Source organism: Equus caballus, chromosome 30 (genome assembly GCF_041296265.1).
Source record: "Equus caballus isolate H_3958 breed thoroughbred chromosome 30, TB-T2T, whole genome shotgun sequence".
NCBI lineage: Eukaryota > Metazoa > Chordata > Mammalia > Perissodactyla > Equidae > Equus > Equus caballus.
This window is the reverse complement of record NC_091713.1, coordinates 36,094,991-36,113,897: the sequence shown is the minus strand read 5'-3', so window position 1 is coordinate 36,113,897 and position 18,907 is coordinate 36,094,991. Positions and strand designations below refer to the sequence as shown.

Sequence of the window (18,907 nt, the reverse complement as noted above, 5' to 3'; positions counted from 1 at the left end):
TAAGGAGCACAGCTTTGTAAGATGTTGGGGTGCAGCTGAGGTACGAGAATGTGTTTTCACGAAGTTTGGAGGGAGGGGTGCTGTGTCCTCTACTTAGAATAGACCAGTGTTGTCAGTGACCAGACATCATTATTATGAAGGTAATATAGACTCCAGAAAATGTATAAAATACAGAAGATCAAAAAGAAGAAAATAAAAATCACGGATAACCCTCCCACCTAGAGATGACCACTGTGTGTATCTCCATGAAAATCCTTTCATCTTTTTTTTTTTTTAAAACATACCACAAATGATCAGACTCTTTCACATGAACTGCTTTTTTCATTTTTCGTATTTTCACGTTGTTAACTAATCTTCTACGGCATTTTAAACAGCTTGGTAATATCTGTTGTACATACTTTAAATTAAATTATTTCACTAATATCCCATTCCTGGTGCCGGGAATTCATAGACAAATAAGACGTGGACGTTGTCCTTTAGGAGTTCAGGGTCTAGCGCAAGACACACATATGTAAGAAAGTATAACACAATTAAGGAATTACTGTAAAGAATACCTTGGTTTACACTTCAGCCAAGTTATCTTAGCAAACTTTTGCTCATCCAAGACCCAAATCTATTCCATGTCACTTCCTGGTAGGCCTGCCTTAATAACTAATAACCATTAATAATAGTGCCCATTTATTGAATTTCAGTTATTCAGCAGGACGATGCGAAGCCCTTACATAAATTATGTGAAGTTCAGAAGAATGATGCAAGATACATTTATTTTAAAAAATAAATTCCATTGAGATATAATTCACGTACTGTGTAATTCACCCACTTAAAGTACAATTCAGTGATTTTTAGGATATTCACACTATTGTGCAGCCATCCCCATGGTCCATTTTAGAACATATTTATTACCCTGCAGAGAAACCCTCCCCATTAACAGTCACTCCCCATTTCTCTCTATTCACCCAGCCCTAGGCAACCGCTGACCTACTTTCTGTCTCTAGATTGGTCAATCCTGGACATTTCATATGAATGGAATCATACAATAGGTGGTATTTTGTGACTGGCATCTTTCACTTAACATGTTGTTAAGGTTCGTCACTGTTGCAGCAAATAATCAGCACTCCATACCTTTTTATGGCTGAATGATAGATATTCTATTGCATTTGTATATAGCACATTTTGTTGACCTACTCACCAGTTGATGGACAATTGCGTTATTTCCACTTTTTGGCTGTTATGAGTAAGAATAATACTGCTATGAACATTTGTGTGCAAGTTTTTTTGTGGATGTACATTTTCATTTCTTAAGGGTATACCCCTAGGAAAGGAATTGCTGGATCATACGGTAACTCTTTCTTCTTTTGAGAAACTGCCAAACTGTTTTCCAAAGTGGCTGCACCACTTTACATTCCCACTGGCAGCATATAAGAATTCCTGTTCCTTCACATCCTCGCCGACACTTGTCACTATATGTCATTTTGGTTATAGCCAAAGATAGGTTTTATTTTGTATTTTTGGTGAGTAAGATAGGCCCTGAGCTAACATCTGTGCCAGTCCTCCTCTATTTTGTATGTGGGATGCTGCCACAGCATGGCTTGATGAGCAGTGTGTATGTAGGTCTGCACCTGGAGTCCAAACCAGTGAACCCCAGGCTGCTGAAGCTGAGTGCACGAACTTAACCACTGTGCCACCAGGCTGGCCCCCTAAAGGTACGTTTTATTATCCCTTTTTTCAGATGAGGATACCAAGGTTCAGAGCAGTTCCCAGACCCTAGACAGGTACCTTGCACTCTGAGACACCCAGAGTTTGCCTGCCTGCACTCCCATAGCACTTTGACTCAACCTTGTCTTGTAACCATTGAAAGAGGAAAACAGGGGAATGCCTGTGGAAATTGTTTTTCTCAGATACTTTAGTATATTTTTCCTGGATTAGTTGGCAACTGAGTATTAACATATGATGGATTTTTGTAAATGACTGGCGTTCCTCCTAATGTATATGCCTGATTTCATCCTGCTGCCTCATGACATCAAACTTTACACCTGGGGCAAGTTTGCGTATGCAGAGTACTGTATATACCACAAGAGTGGTAAGGCAACCACTGAAATGTCCCCAAAGTTTAGGATTTCTTTACTGTCAAAATGATCATTCTTAACCGGAACGAAGTGGGTAAACAAAGAGAAACTCACCCGGAGGGGTTTGCTCCAGGGGCTCCCGTCCGTGACTGCCAGGCTTCATTTGGATCTTGAAACATGTAAATACAGGTGCATTGTAGCCCCCCCCCCCCCCCCCCCCCCGACCGAGTGAGTTAGAATCTGTACGACTGGCTCTGGGGTGTCTGCATTTATAAAGCCCCCTGGGTGATTCTGAGGCTCAAGCTAAGGTTGAGCACCAATGGTTTATGTGACCAAATGATTTGCAGGAGGATGGTGATTTTGAGAAAAGTGACAGGTGGAGCTGGCCGGGGGCCCCCAGTCCGATTGTGCTCGGTGGTCTGCTGCGGAGGGTGGGAAGGGCGGTGGTGGGTTGGGGGCACTGGGGTGACTTGGCAGATGGGAGAGGGCAGTGCAGGTAATGTAGAACAGGGATTGAGTGAGGCAGGGGCTGTTTTTCAAGTCAATGAGAAGCTCTCTTAGAGAGAAAAAATAGTCATATACTGAGACTTCATTTCCCCGCCAACTGGGTATTTTTTTTTCCATTTTTATTTTGTTTTATATTTTGCAACGAAAGTTTGTCCATGGTTTTATATCTTCTAGCTTTGGGTACACTATATAGTGAGTATGTATGACACGCCAGAGGCATTCTCTTTTATCTGTATCACATAATTTTGTGCGCAAAATAGAACTTAAGCTCAACTAGAGTGACCCTATCGTTACAGATGTGACAAAACCAAAACCTGAGGACATTAAGGTTCCAGGTCTCACAGACCTGGACTAGAAATTGCAATCCTCGGCCAAAGCATGCTCTGTCTCCACCATCATTTGTAGCCAGCCCAGTTGCTACTGACACAAACCCTTTCAAGACCCTTGCAACCAATATTCTCTTTAGCTTTTCTTACATAAAGCTTTGGCAAGCAAGGCTTCCATCATTCAGATGATTTTCAAAGACTCTTTTTAGTTTATTTCTGATATTTAAGAATGGCTCTGTGATAATTTTTATGATACCCTTCAATATCTCCTCCCCCCAGTTTTATTGAGATATCATTGACATATAATGTTGTGTTAGTTTAAGGTGTACCCCCTTGTTACTTTGAAAAATTTCAAGCCTAGAGAATAGTTGGAAGAATAATACAATGAGCACCTGTATTTTTATCTAGATTGACCAGTTGTTAACATTTTGCCACATTAGCTTTTTCTCTCTCTCTGTCACTCTCTCTTTTCTAAACCATTTGAAAGTAAGATGCAGACATTATGGCACTTTATACTTAAGTAACTCCTGAGAATAAGGATATTTTCCTACGTAACCATAGTACAATCATCACACTAAAGAACTTTAGCATTGATATAATCCTATTATCTGGTACACAGTCTCCATTTGTCCTGTTAATGCTCTTCATAGCTTAAAAAAAAAAAAAATTCCAGGATGTAAAAATCCAGGCATTCCATGTAGCTGTCATGCCTTTAGTCTTCTTCTTTTTTATGTTTTTTTAAAGATTTTATTTTTCCTTTTTCTCCCAAAGCCCCCCAGTACATAGTTGTGTATTTTTAGTTTTGGGTCCTTCTAGTTGTGGCATGTGGGATGCTGCCTCAGCGTGGCCTGATGAGTGGTGCCATGTCTGTGCCCAGGATTCGAACCGGTGAAACCCTGGGCCATCAAAGTGGAACGTGCAAACTTAACCACTCGGCCATGAGGTGGCCCCAGCCTTTAGTCTTCTTTAATCAAGAACACCCCGCCCCAGGGGCCGGCCCAGTGGTGCAGCAGTTAAATGCACAAGTTCCACTTTGGCGGCCTGGGGTTCCCAGGTTCAGATCCTGGGTGTGGACATGGCACCCCTTGGCAAACCATGCTGTGGTAGGTGACCCACATATAAAGTAGAGGAAGATGGGCACAGATGTCAGCTCAGGGCCAGTCTTCCTCAGCAAAAAGAGGAGGATTGGCAGCAGATGTTAGCTCAGGGCTAACCTTCCTCAAAAAAAAAAGAACACCATGGCCCTTATTTTGGATTTCCTGATGTGGGCATTTTTGAAGAATCCAGATCCGTTATTCTGCAGACTGTCCCTTGACGTGGCTTTGATCATCTCCTCATGAGTAGGCTCAGATTGTCCATTTCTACTGAGGTACCGCAGAGGTGATGTTGGGTCCTCTCAGTGCATCCCATCCAATGGTGCCCATACAAGGCCTCATCCCTGGGTTCAGGGGCATCACGAGATTTCTTCACTGCAAAGGTGCCCATCCCCTTGTTAAGTAATAAGGAGTCTGTTGGATGATACGTAGAGTTTGTGTGACTATCCTTTCTCCAGGTGACCTTTCATCCCACGGTTTTAGCATCCAAGATATTCCTTGCCTGAGTCAGTTGTTTCAGTGGAGGCTGCAAATTGGTGGTTTTCCATGGCTCGTTCCTTCTGCATCTTTTTGTTGGCAGGCTGTGACTTCCTGTAGCCGAGTAAAGATCACACAGGAGTTAGCTGAGCCTGTGAATGGCACTTTATTTGGAAAAGGGGTCTCTGCTGATACTGTTTAGGTAAGGATTTTGAGATGAGGAGATTATTCAGGTGGGCCCTGAATCTAATGACGAGTGTCTTTGGCAGAGGGAAATTCAAGACCATTTCTCCCCTAGAGCTCTGTAGGAAGTGCATCCTGCCAACACCTCGATTCCAGACTTCTGATCTCCAGAGCCGTGAAAAGAATAAATTTCTGTTCTGTTAGGCCACTCAGTTTGTGGCAGTTTGTTATGAGGCCACAGGAAACGAATAACAAAGGTAAAGAGGTTTATTTTTTTGTTTTTAACATGGAAGAAATATTGGCCAGTTTGAGCGCTGACGGGAAAGATTTAGTAGAGCGGGAAATTTTATGCGGGAAAGAAGGGATCGTGCTGGAGAGAGGTCCTTGAGTAGGTCGGAGGAGACAGGACCAGATGCCCTGGGGAGGGTTTGGCTTTAAGAGGTGACTTGGAGAGGCCATTCGTAGGAACTGGAGGAACGCAGAGAATATGGGCCAGGTGTAGATGTGGTTTGTAAAGGGGACAGTGGCAACTGGTGACTGTTCTCGTCCCACTGCTTCAATTTTCTCAGTGAAGTAAGAAGTGAGATTTCCAGCTGAACGTGAGGACAGGGGACTAGGGGCTGGACATTTGCTGAGAGAGGAGAGGTATTAATTATTTTGGGTTTGTATTACTATGGAGAATAATGGCATAGCCAGACGCGAGTTGGCATATGTAGGCCCCATGTATGGAATTGTCCTGCAAAGAAATGCTGGACGCTGCTGCTTGAACACTTACTTTTCTTGATACTTGTTGAACATTCACTCCATCACTTTTTTCTGGGCGCCATCTTGTTCATGGAAGATCTGGAGGGTCAAGTGGAAATGTAACCACGGACCCTCCAGGACCAGTTCAACTGACTGCATCTTATCAACAGAATAATTGAGTGGTCTTTTAGGAGCTGAGACCCCCTTGTCCAGTTCAGGCCAATTGAGACCACCATCCCGTCAACTGGGCCCTCGCAAATGCTTGACAAGTGATCTTTGTGACATCGAGGAGCTAAAAAATCCACCCTCAGATCATGGTAAAGCAGCCATTTTGTGACCATGCACCCTATGAAGAGGCGTGAAGCTTGACTATGCTTGCACAGATCACCAATGACCTCACCTCTCCTCACCTCCAATCCTCTGTCTCCACACTTCAGACCATCTTGCTCCCTACCCCATAAATATCCCTGAGTCCCCATTTTCGGGGAGGCGGATTTGAGACTGGTTCTGCCGCTCCCTCACTTGCATGCCTTGTGATTAAACCCTCTTTCTGCTGCAACCTCATCGACTCACTGACTGGCTTTCTGGGTGACAGGCAAAAACAAACCTGGTTCCATAACAGAAATGAGTACGGATCATTCTGGAAAATGAAGGAGGGGCATGAAAAGTCTCAGTGTGGGGGAAAATAAGAGACATTTTTAGGCTATCTGAAATAAAAAAAAATACTGAAGAATTAGCTATATCAGAATTGGAAATATAGAATAGTAAAACTTAGATACGTGGTGCTGGATAGAAACTTGAGAAATGGATATAGCTTTGATGAAGGGAGGGGCTTTGTCTGTTTGGCTCATGGTGCAGAAGAGGTATTTCTAAGCACTTGCCACATGGCCTAGACTATTGTAGCCAATGCTGCTTAGAGTTAATATTTTAGTGGACTCATCTGAGATACAGAAATGGAAAAATATACACACAGAGAGAAAGAATACATTGTGTGCAGCAAATCTGTCTGCACCCCCATTTCAATTCTCGTCACCCCTCCACCCTGCCCTCTCCCAAGGTATCTAACCTATAAACCATACCAAGGGCCCTCTGGTTGGGTTTGGCCAGTGGGGAGCCCCAGCAGATGGAGGGAAAGTAGAGAGTGAGGTTGAGGTATGTATTTCCCCGGCTCCCTCCTTGTGGTGTCACCTAAGCTTGGCCGTATCCCTAAGTTCAAGGTCACTGCTTCTCTCAACCTGTCCTCTCTCCGCGCCTCTCTGAGTTCTAGTAAGCACCCGCTTTGTGCATCCCGTCAGGCCTAGAGACCAGCCCTTCTCCCTGGGGTCTCCTGCACACTGTCTACCTTCGTAGATAGTCTCCTTGTTCAATCCTGCTTGGATTATCCTGACTTGAGAATGCCATCTATTTCCCTGGTTGATACACTTTGACTTGATAGAACACCTCAATTCCTTAGAAATGGCCATAGTGTTTCATACCCAGCCTTGCTGGTGTATTATTGTTGGTAAATACTCCAAACAATTGCACCATTTTCATTCTCATTATTGTCCAAGAAAAGCTCTTCTGGCTACTATTAATGTTTAATTTCTTTGTGTTTTCTCTTAGACCACCCTAAATTTCATACCTTATGCTATGTGCTAAATGTGCATTACATCCTTAATCTGCTACAATTTTCTCTTTCCCCGACATCCTACTCGCAAGTAAAGCACCACCTTGATCGTGAGTGAACAGTAGCAACTATCTAAACATTCCAGTCCATATCCATACGAATTTTTTTCTCCTTCTAAAGGACTTCAGGTAATAACATATGTCCTGGGATACTTGTCTACTTCACATGACTGCTTGTTTGGTGATTAAATACTATGTCCTTCGAATGCCTATGGAAAGCTGGCCTTCCCTGATTTTTCTCTCATTGTAACCATGAGCCAGGCATTCTGATTATTAGTGCAGAGTGGGGTTCTAACTTTTGAAATTTAGGCCAGAAATCCTTTGTGTATTTTTAACTGCAGAATCACTTCCCCCCACGTCACCTCATAGGTTTTGCTAAATACAAGATAAACATAGACAACTGTGAAACAAGAATATTATGGACGTTGGAATCTAAGAGATTTCTTTTTCTGTTTATCATTTTCAAGGGAAAACTTTGTCCTAAGGGAATTTCCAAGGATATGGGTGGGGCTTGGAGGAGGCATGACAGTCCCCAAATCTGGCTGCCTTGTTTTGTGTGCGAGGTTGATCTGCAGCATTAGACGTCTCCTGAAGCCTACTGTCCTTAGTTTGCAAAGCACATGCTGTGAGCACTTCAGATTAATTGTGACAATAATTAAATGTAGAGGCTGCCAACTGGGGAGGCCAAATGCACAGTAGGTTGGGCGGGCCTCAGTTAAGGACGCCGCGCTGCAGACAAAGGGAAGGACTAGGATTATTTGGGAAAAAATGGAAGAGATTCCTAACATCCACGGAACACCTACTGTGTGCCAGGCACTGTTGACTGGTGTGTCCCCAGGTTCTTACATATGTTCGCAACCATCCTGATGATTATCCTCATTTTCCATCTTCAAACTGAGGCCCTGAGGAATTTGGATCTGGAATCCCTGACTCTTACTGAGTTATCTCCTTTCCAGCTACTCCACCAAGCGCAGGACTTGGGGACAAGTGGATGTGGCTTTGGGACCTGGTTTCTCCAATCACCAGCTCTGAGACTTCAGGCAGGTCACGTAACTGGCCTAGATATCACTTTTCCCATCTCCACAGAGCGGTCCGGGGTTTACACGTGATCAGGTATGTGAATGCACGGAGCCCCTTGTCTCTCTGAGACGGCCTCCCTGGTCTATTTCATGATCCTGCGTATATCCTCCATACCAACCCGAAATCACCTCCTTTGGTTCTCCTGCTTGGAACACGTGCTCCTCAGGGCAGGGGCTCGGCCTGTTTTTCTTCGCTGTTCTGTCCCCAGCAGCACTTAGCACAGTCCCTGCAAACAGTAGAGACTGAAGAAATATTTGGTCGTCTCCCTCCTTCCTCATCTACTTGTCTCCTACTTTTCCTAGAGCTGTGGTTGGCAAAGCCACTCGGGTCAAATCCGGCTGTCACCTGTTTTTATACAGCTTGTGGACTAAGAATGATGTTGACATTTTTAAACAGTTGAAAAAATTAAAAGAAGAAGAAGAAGTCATGATATGTGCAAAGGATACAAGCTTCACATTTATTTTTTATTTTTTTGGAGGAAGATTAGCCCTGAGCTAACATCCGTGCCCATCTTCCTCTACTTTATATGTGGGTCGCCTTCCACAGCATGGCGTGCCAAGCAGTGCCGTGTCCACACCCGGGATCTGAACCGGCGGACCCCAGGCCACCGAAACCGAACGTGCACACTTAATTGCTGCGCCACCAGGCCGGCCCCCAAGCTTCACATTTCTGTGTACAAATATCAAGTTTTATCAGAACGCATCCGTTCATTTACATATTTTCTTCAGCTGCTTTCAAACTACACTGCGGAGTTGAGTTGTTGAGATAGAGTCCGTATGGTTGGCAAAGCCCAAAATGTTTACTATCTGGCTCTTTACACAAAAAGTTTGCCCAGCCCTGTCCTAAAGGATGAGCAGAAGTTGCTTGAATCCCGACAGCCTCTCTGCCTCCTTACCCTTAATTATTCACATGTGCATGTTTAACTCCTTCATTCAAACATTTACCTGTTCCACAAATACTTATTGAGCGCCCCACTTCTCCTACCAAATGGGTGATGGGGCTCAGCTCTGACTGTCCCCCGTAGCTGGTGGAGATGTGTCCAGAGCCCTGGGGGGATGTGGCCCCACTGGTGGTGACTGAATTTGTGTTAGTCCATCAGCGCTGTACCTCTCTGTTAAGCTGGCGTACGGTGGCTGTTGAACAGGAGGGAGCCGTGTGCATCTTGCGGGGCTGGAATCTGAGCCTCTGGCATGGGCAGTGTTGACACGAGTAGGCGGTCCTCCTAAATGAATCCTGTTCTTCCGTCAGTAGTTTCCAACCCTTCGCCGCTTGGGACTCCCCTCTTTCTCTGCTGAGCTCAAAAGCTCTGGTCTCTGCGTTCGCATGTCTGTCTCCCCCGCCTCACATTGTAAATACATCTAAAACATCCGCAGACGGCCTTTTTCCTCTCCCGTGGTTTCCATTTCCTGTCCTCTGTCCCAGCTGGTGAAACGACGTTAGCTAAGGAGGAGGCGCAGAGGAGTGAGAAGAAATAGCAGTAACAGTCATTAAGCGCCCGGCCCCAGCCTTCCCAGGGCTTTGACGCGCGTTGTCACTTTTAACCTTTTCATGGGGATCTTTTCTTTAAGAGGCGGGTGCATGTATTGTTCTCCCACTTGACAGACGAAAAAACTGAGGCTCGGAGAGGTGAAGCCACTTGCCCAAGGTGACATCACTGTAAAGTGGTGGAGTCTGAATTTGAACACAGGCTCAAGCTCTTACGGACCATGGTGACAGACCAAGCGTGTCGGCATATTCTATGACAGGAAAGCTGCTTGGGCAGAAAATGTGGGTCCTTTTTTTGTAACGGCGTTTTTGGTAACTCCCTTGGGTACGTTCCGGAGAGAAAGTGGGTAGTCACCGTCAGACATGTGCCCTTCATCTCAGACGAATCGTCTTCTGCTCAAGGGACTTGAAAATCCTGACAGGCCACAAACTAGACAAGGGATAAAAAGACGGACAGGTGTGCTCTTGGCTGGCGTGGGGATAGCATTCCTCTATAGAATTCAAACATCTTGACAACCCAGGATGTTTCTGGACTCAACCAATAACTGTCCATGATATCAGGGGCCGTACATCGAGCAGAAACGACGAGGCCAGCCGTGCCTGGGGTGTCTGTGGAATGTTAATCACGCTCCCGTCAAAAAGGAGTGGCCACAGAAGAGAGGGGCACGTGGAATTCCACCAAGTGAGGCAGGATTCTGGACTGCAGGCCTCAGAGACGCTCCTCGAGGGAGGAGGCTGCACAGCAGTGACCTGGGCCACGTGCCCATGACCACCGTGTGGGCGGCCGCTCCAGGGACCTCGTGTGGGTAATGGTGCCTTCAGCCTTGCATTCTCCCCTTCCATTTCAGTTGAAGTTCCCAACACTTCAGCGACTGCAGAAAAGTCTGTGTCTTCTGTCAACTCACCAGGCCTTCTAGGCTGGGAAGGGAAAAGAACGACACCACGTTTCCAGACTCTGGAAGGTCTTCCTTAGGAAAGGATGTCAAAATTAATAATGCAAAGTTACGTTGGTGTTTTTCTGAGAGGCTTTCGGTTATCGAACTGCTACCTCTCAGGAAAAATCAAAGTAAATTGGGATCATATAAACTTTCCTCACGTGTTAATATCTCGTATGTTTTAGTTTGCTTGATCCTTTGTATATTGCTCAAATGTGGAGTGAGACCTCGGAATATAAAGCATGCTGCATCTAAAGTTTCAAATGATATATGCAGGACACACTCAGGTGACTAAGCGGTGGAAATTGTCGCCTCGGACTCCGGTGAAGTCAATATGGGAATATGTGGAATTTACTTGGAGTTTTCAGGAAATAAGGTATCATTGTTAGGATGGTTTCCTGTCATAAAAAATTCTCTAGTTTGGTTTTAAAATAGCAGCCTTAGATGTTGTTTTTGACTCAGAAATCTATAGGAAATCTAAAATCGTATGTTTTTTTTTCTTTTCCTTTTTTGGTGAAAGAAGTTTCCATGTTTTCCACAGGCAAAGGATGACATATTTTTATTCCCGGTAATGCACAGATGATGCATGTATTTACCACATGCCAATGTGAAGGTGGCCCAACTTTAAAAGCTGGGAAAACTCCATTGATTTCGATGATGGGTTATGTGGACAGAAAACCTTCCTTCAGACTCAGCCATGTCCGCAACTCCCAGTCCTGGGGGCTGGTCACCCCAGCAGCCTTCAGGTTATAGTCTGTGGCCGTCAGACTGTTTTGGACCCCCCAGCTTCTTTGGCTTGCACCTTGTTACAGGCTTGCAGCTAAGAGCGGAGCTAAACCATTTCTAGACAGACCGAGCAAGGACTTATTTTTATTAAGTAGAAGTGTTTTGTTCTTACTTCCTTTACATAAAGTATCGGGAAAATAAATACTTTGCAAAAGTCTTTTCGGTGAGATTAACGAAGTCAAATCTTGAAGATTCAAAACCTACTCAGAGAGTTCTTTAAAAAAAAAAAAAAAGCGCCAGCTGGGGAGGAAATGCTGCTTTTCGTGGCAAGAGGAGCAAGAGGCGGCTGCTTTGGGAAGGGGGGCAGCTGGTGCTGATGCTCTCCAGGAGCTCTCAGTCATGAGACCGTGTTCTCAGGGTCTCCCAACCCCGTTGCCTTCTCTGACCCTTTAAAAAAGATTGTGTACAAAATATATGATGAAATTCACCAATGTAACCATTTTGAACTGTACAATTCAGTGGCATTTAGTACATTCACAACATTGTGCAAACATTTCCGTGATTTAATTCCAGAGCATTTTCATCACCCCGAAAGGAAACTCTGTTACCTGTTAAGCAGTCACTCCCCATTCTTTCCTTCCCACAGCCCATGCTTTCATTTCTGTGGATTTACCTCTTCTGGACATTTCATACAGATGGAATCACACAGGTGACCTTTTGTGTCTGGCATCTTTCACTTAGCATGATGTTTTCAAGGTTCCTCCACATTGTAGCATGTGTAAGTATTTCATTCCTTTTTATGGCTGAATGATATTCCACTGTACAGATATGCTATCTTTCATTTGTCCATTCAACCATTAATGGACATTTGGGTCATTTCCACCTTTTGGCTATTGTAAATAATGCTATGAATGTTCATGTACAAGTTATTAATGAGAAACTGTTTTTAATTCTTTTTTTTTCCTTTGAGGAAGATTAGCCCTGAGCTAATATCTGCTGCCAATCCTCCTCTTTGTGCTGAGGAAGACTAGCCCTGAGCTAACATCTGTGCCTATCTTCCTCTACTTTATATGTGGGATGCCTGCCACAGCGTGGCATGCCAAGCCGTGCCATGTCCGCTCCTGGGATCCGAACCGGCGAACCCCGGGCCGCCGAGAAGTGGAATGTGCAAACTTAACCGCTGCACCACCGGGCGGCCCCTGTTTTTAATTCTTTTGGGTATATACCTAGGAGTGGAGTATAGTATTGCTGGGTCGTAGGGTAATTCTATGTTTAACTTATTGAGAAACCACCAAACTAATTTTCTCTTGCCTTCTGAATGCTTTTCTAAAAATAAAAATTCACCGCGAAATTGATATTCCAAAATCAGTTGTGGGATGCGCTAAAGTATGGTTATAGTTCTAGACTGAATATTAAAAGTCTAAGAGGTTTCTGTGAGGCCAAAGTTCATTCAGAATACTTTCCTAAATAAACAAGCAAGCATAAGCCACTTACCATATTTATTTACTTCCTGCCATGGTCGGCTTCTTCCTACAACATTTGACCTTTTACAAAATTCAGTATCTCTTAAGAGGACGGTTATAAACAGATGACGCTGTCACTATCCACTTTGGCTTCATACATTTTCCGGGTCAAATGGAGGCTTTCTAATCTCTTTTGTGATTTGGATGAATGTAGAGTAATCCAAGGGCAGATCTAAGTTAGCTACTCATCCTCCTTTCTAGGTTAACTCTGGCTTACATTTCATGGTTGCCCAGGGCAGGGTAAAAGAGAAATGAAATCATTACAGATAATGCTGCTAGTTTTCCAACATCAAATTGGCTGGTGACTCTCCTTGTCCCCGTTTGAAGTGAACAGAGTGAAGAATGGAGTGTTGGGTGGACTGCCACAGACACCGTGAGCTCCACAGGAGGGGTCCGGCCCATTCCTCTATGGGCAGCTCCCCATCCTCAGCTCTCTGGTGGTCCAGCCTCCCCAGTGCTCCCTGGATGCTGGAAAATGGTCCAGGGGCTCTTCTCCATGATGCTCTCACCCAGGGCTAAGATCCAAAATATGTAACAATCAAGGTGGTACAGGCATCAACCTATCTGCACAGAGAACATGGACCATATATGATGCACCAGGTTCTGGAAGCACCCCCCACCGTGGGTCAGACTCAATGCTGTAGTCACTGGAACATGGGAGGGTCTCAGTGGCCCTGGGAGGGGATGTTAAGGTAATGGTTATTTACCAACTGATATACAGAAGTATCTTCATATTTCAACAGCCAGTATGGCTGTCCTGATACACTAGGATTCTCTAAGTAGAAACCGTGATGACATTCCCGCTTCCCCACCATCCTTCACTGGAAATCCTTCAGGATCACAATTTTGCTGTCTTATCCTATTGTCTTTCCACAGGAAGTAGTTACCACTCCTCCTGCTTGGAAGGCATTATTCTGCCTGCTCACCTCAGCTTCTGACTGAAGAGATGACCATTCTACCTGTATCATCCAGGAAGGTTCTATCATGACCAGCGAGGAATTCCTTGTATTTCCAGGAATTCCCGACTCTGTGGTGCTTGGAATGGCCATAGTCTTGTTTCCTAACTCCCAGTTGCACTTGGTCATTGTTCTGTTTAATAACCATCAATATTTTTTCAGTGCCTAAAAATAACCAACCCTCCACAGCCCTCCCGAAAAAATCACACACATACCTTTAGAATGGCTTTCTAGGGCTCCGTCTCATTCCCAACTTCTTTTTCAGTCACAGCTTCTTTTCTTCCCCTTCTCCCCACACACAGGAACACGTGTTCTCCCAAAACGCGCCCTCCTGTTGACCATCTCCATCCATCTCCTGATTCCCTCCTCGTCCCTTCCTGTTTGGGAAGCTGTGGAGGGGGACGTGACCTTGCTGAGCAGCCAGCCTTTGCTCAGGGTGGATAGGGCACCTGGAGGGAGACTCTGTGACTCCAGCTCCAAGACTGCATGAGCCTGGAGCTGCCGTGACCATTTATTCTCTGACGTTCTCCTATCTGACAACAAACCCAACGTGGGAGCAGGGCCAAGAGATGAAGGGGCAGGAGAATGTGCCTGACAGGCATCAGCTAAGCCTCGGTTCACTCCTCGGACTTCTCTGCTGTGGGCAACAATACATTCTCTGTTTGCTGAAATGATTTTGCATTGGATTTTTGTCACTTATGAGAAGGAGGTGGCCTATCTTTCCAGGCACAGGTCCTACGCCAACTCCTTCATGTTCTTCCTTGGCTCAAGTGTCCAGCTGCCTCTTTTCTCCCCTGGCTCTTTATCTGCACGGTTTGACGCTGCCTGGGGTGTGCTATTTGTGCGCATGCTTCATCCTGCTGGAAGGTGAGGGCCCGCAGGAGGACAGAGCCCTGGAGGGTCAAGACCAGAAGACACGGTATTCATCAGGGAGAGAGTGGGTGGTGAGGCACTGAGCACCGATTGCTTTTTTGTGAAAGGAGGCAGGAGGGAGAGGAAAGGCTGGCTGGACAAGGGGGAGGGTACCAGACTCAAGGGTCCCTCAAGAGGGCTCAAGAAAGCTCAAGAAGAAAATAATTCAGCCCCGGGTGAGTATGAACATTCATGTTTATAAACGAAGGGGAGCAGAGAAGAGGCAGAAGGAGGGTATCAGTGAAGGAGGGTTAATCACCAGAAGGCAGCCTCAGGAGGAGCAGGAGGGCTGGGATGGTGAGCGTGGAGAGGAGGGTGTTTATGCAGAGACACTGCCGGAGAAAACAGAAGGTGCTAAGATACGGCGCCATTTTACCGTGGAGAGGAGCTGAAGGAATGAACATGTCCTTTATGACTTCAATCTCGCAAAGCAGCGAATCATCAGTTTACTGGACATGTTGTATAAGTGTTTTAGTTTAAGACCATTTTCCTTAAAATTGCCTTGAGGATTAGACAGCAGTGTCTTCGTTTGTCCTTGAAGGGGAGGTCCCCTCTCACCAACTTCCTAAAGGGTCTTCGTGTCCACGTCTCTTTCCACGTCAATCTCTGTCCAGGGTCCGGTGCTCTGAAATGCCAATCTTATCATGTCGCCTCATTTCTTGTAACCCTGCAAAAACTTAGAAATTCTAGGATGAAGCGTCTAGTCCTTAGCTTTGCACAGAAGGCTCTACCTTCTGTCACAGCCCACCTCCTGGGATCTATGTGACATGTGGGCCCTGCCTCCTGGTTCAGACCATCTTCAACCACTGCTCACCTGCCCTTCCCTCCTCTGATCCCAACCTCACACTTTACACCCCAACAACGCTGAAGTCACCTGGCATTTTCTGCCACGTACTGTGCTCTTTCTTCCTTCGAAATCTTTCTACATATTGCTTCAGTTTAATTCAATAACATGGATTGAGCAGGAAAGAGGTGCCTGATGCTGTGGTGGGACCTGCAATAATTTCACCCCACTGGTGTTCTGGGCAAACTCCTCTTCTTAACATCAGCTCAAGCCCCTCTTCTCTGGGGAGATTTTCTGCAATCCTTTAGAGAGAGCTCAGAAGCATCACATCAGATGTGAATATAACTTAATTTCCTTATGCAAATTCAACGTTTTTTTTTTTCTCCTGCAACAGAGACTCTAAATGTGAACTAACTATCTTAATCTCGTAGTCAACTACAAAATATCTTGCCTACTCTTTATGACGTATTGGACATTACTGTATAAATACATATTATTGTGAATGATTATATGTGTCAACCTTGTATGTGATGGACAATTCAAGGGATTTTCCAGGGAGTAATTTTGAGTGTACTTCAGTTTCCCCTTTTCCCTCATTTTAGACCTTCCTTGTTCCTAAGATTAAGGTATGAGGTGAAAATTGCATAAATTATGCTCGAAAATCTCTAAGGAGGCATTGGGCTGGACCATGACCTTCAAGTCCAAGAATGAGAACTTTGCTCCAGTGTTTCAGTTGAACAGGAGCTGGAGCAGCGGGTTACCTTTAGGGCTGGCAGCATGTGGAAACCCTAGACTCTGGCCGCTGCTCGCCTTCCAGAGGCATTTGGGGAATGAGACGCCCGAGGAAACCACAGCGTAACGCTCACTGCAGGCCAGGTGCTCCTTGCGTGGAATGGCCCGAGCTATTTCTATTGCTTTATTTCTCTCTTACAAGATTTTTTATTGACTGAGTCTCCTTGAATTCCTTTAAGTCAAATGTTGGTGTGTTGTGACTCCGCTGCCCTGGTTGGCGTCTGTGAGCGAGTTCTAGTCTGGAACGTGTTTGGGGGAATAATCAGTCTGGAGGGAGTGGTTGAGGCTGGGAGTCTGGATGCATTTCCCCAAGGGAAGCAGTGTCAGGAGTCAGAGCAGGCAATCTAGGGGACACTGATGTTTGGGGGGCAGGAGGACGAGGGTCCCGAAAGGAATCTGGAAAGCCATGAGCCTGCAAAGTGACTCGAAGGCCAAAGAAAAGAGTTTGAAGGAAAAGAGAGTGATGAAAAGTGCCCATTGCTGTACAAAGAGACACTCCCCTATCTTAATTGAGTCAGATAAGGAGAGAGGGCGTCCTTTAGATTTCACACTTCTCCAAAGTGTCTTTGCTCGTCCCCAGCGGAGATGCACGGCGGGCGTGGAGATCAGACTGCAGGGCCGGGAGGTGGCCACGGGAGATGCACTTTTTCAATAAGGTCGCTGTGAAGAGTTGGGGGAGGCGGTGGGAGTTTACCAGAGAGAGGGGTGAGGGCTAAGAGAATGCTTTAAAATTAAGCAGAGTGGAAATTCTTGAGGCAGTTGGTATGCTGAAGAGCAGAGGCAGTTAAAAGGCGAGATGAGAGATAATAAGGTCCCGGAGGATTGGGAGGGAATGCTCTGAAGGCCTGATCCAGTATTTCACCTTGGACGAGGGGAGGGCAAGGAAGAGAAAAAGCAAACTTTCTGCAAGACCGGAGTGTGTCTTCTTTGTGTTCTTGCCCCTGAGCGGCTTGGTGCCTGGTACACTGCGAGGCCTTTGAGAGGAGGGTGGGGAGACACAGATAACACCTCGCTGTGGGTGGGGTCGAGAGTTGAGAGTTTGTTTTCAAAGAGACTTGCTGCAAAGAGGAGGAGGTGGGACCATCTGTTGAAGATGCCAGAGGAAGTGGTGGGATGCGGAGAGGGAGGTGGAGGTTGGGAGGACCCACTGGAGGAGGCGGAAGAGGAGGAGGAGAAGCAGCTGTGTGGCTGGGAGGCCCGCCGAGGTCGGGGCCATGAAGTTAAAAGACAAATCTATGGGATTGGGGGGTCTTCTCCAGCATCAGGCAGCTGCCCCTGGGTAGGAACCAAGACGGCTGGGCGGATCAGGGTGAGTAATCTGGATGGCAAGAGGGTGGGGGCTCCTGTTTGCTAGCCTTGACTTTCCATGTCTCCACCTGCAAGCTTAGCACGTGCCCGGTCCCCGGACACAGAGGTGCAGAGAGTTGAGCTTCTCCAGCTTCTCCTCCAGGGGACCTGCCTCTGTGCGGTTGGTGACCACATGCTGACCATGGCCAGTCCCTGAGCAAGCTCAGGGTCCAAGCTCCTGACCACTGTGGGCTTCTGGGGAGCCCTCCTGAGATCTGGGGCCTTCTTATGTATACGGATGTTGGTAATGTTTAGATGATAAAAGTAACGCATGCTCATTGTAGAAAATTTGGAAAATACAGAAGAAACTAAAAAATCCCCCATAATGCTGCCTCCCACTGATAACTACTTTAACATGTTGAGTTCTCCCAGTGTGTGTTTGTGCGTGTGTGTTTTGTATAAAATGGGGTAATATTCTTTATGTAACTCTGTCTTTAACATTGAACTGTGAATGTTTTTACATGCCATTAGCCATCTGTTGAGACCCACAAGTGGCGTCAGTGCCCTTTAGGGCTGTACGTTCCTGTCTGTAGTCACATTCTCTGCTTTGCTCTAGGTTGCCCCTCCCCTTGGGTTGGTGCCACCCTCGGGAGTGTAATTTGCGCTCTGGGACCCTCCCGGTGCCTGTCTGGATTCCCCCCTTCCTGTGGATTGGTGGGGACCAGCCGGGGCTGGAAAGCCCTTACCACCCTATCTCCTCCGTCCTCAGGCTCCCGCTAAGATGCTCCTGGACCTTCCTGGTGGAGGTGTCTGTCCCCAGGAGACCATCTCTCCTCTACTTACTCTCTCGGTCTGTCTCACCGCCTCCCCGTGTGTCCTGCTGAATGTGACAGGCAGTCCCCTCTGACATCCTGGGCCAGGGCACCTGGGTACATATCAGGATACGTAGCTTAAACCGGAAGCACATAGTATATTCTGAACTAACCCAGATTAATTCCATCTTTTAAAAAGTGCACTTTGGTCCTGATTCTAAAAAGTTATGAAATTATTGGAAAATACAGAAAAAGATGAGGAGGGAATTAAAAAATCAACAGCAATTCCTGTACCGGGAGATAACCCTCTGCAGGTTTGGTCTGTTTCCTTCCTGGTTTGCGTCTATGTCTCAGGTTTGCAGATACGTGCACACGCAGAGGCTGACATAACCGAGAGAGGAATACATCTATATATTTCCTGCTTTCTAACTTTCACCTTCTCATCCTTCTTGAGACTTACCTTTGGGCTGATAGATGTAACAATTCACATCCCTGTAACATCTCGGGCTGCCAGAGAGGAAGGCGGGCTCTCCAAATATCTCCTACATCAATA

The 18,907-nt window shown here is 46.0% G+C and overlaps 3 long non-coding RNA genes across 4 annotated transcripts in view; 2 read left to right on the top strand and 1 right to left on the bottom strand.

The window, feature by feature from the left end:
* The window catches only part of LOC138921562 (uncharacterized), a 20,112-nt gene extending 4,142 nt beyond the window's left edge, over nucleotides 1-15,970 (top strand). The window contains exons 3-5 of the long non-coding RNA XR_011434220.1: nucleotides 8,019-8,175; nucleotides 11,935-12,066; nucleotides 14,070-15,970. This is a non-coding gene — a long non-coding RNA (uncharacterized lncRNA). The remainder of the gene's footprint in view (nucleotides 1-8,018; nucleotides 8,176-11,934; nucleotides 12,067-14,069) is intronic.
* LOC106782905 (uncharacterized) lies at nucleotides 11,417-18,907 on the bottom strand. Its single transcript, XR_002805061.2, has 5 exons — nucleotides 18,815-18,907; nucleotides 18,386-18,467; nucleotides 15,056-15,355; nucleotides 13,983-14,660; nucleotides 11,417-11,735 (listed from the first exon to the last, which is right to left on the bottom strand). It is a non-coding gene; the product is annotated as an uncharacterized lncRNA (long non-coding RNA).
* Nucleotides 17,332-18,907, top strand: part of LOC102150224 (uncharacterized) — a 57,982-nt gene continuing 56,406 nt past the window's right edge. Inside the window, exon 1 of one of the 2 annotated variants that reach the window (XR_011434213.1) lies at nucleotides 17,332-17,564. This is a non-coding gene — a long non-coding RNA (uncharacterized lncRNA). The remainder of the gene's footprint in view (nucleotides 17,565-18,907) is intronic. The other variant, XR_011434212.1, reaches the window with a different exon arrangement.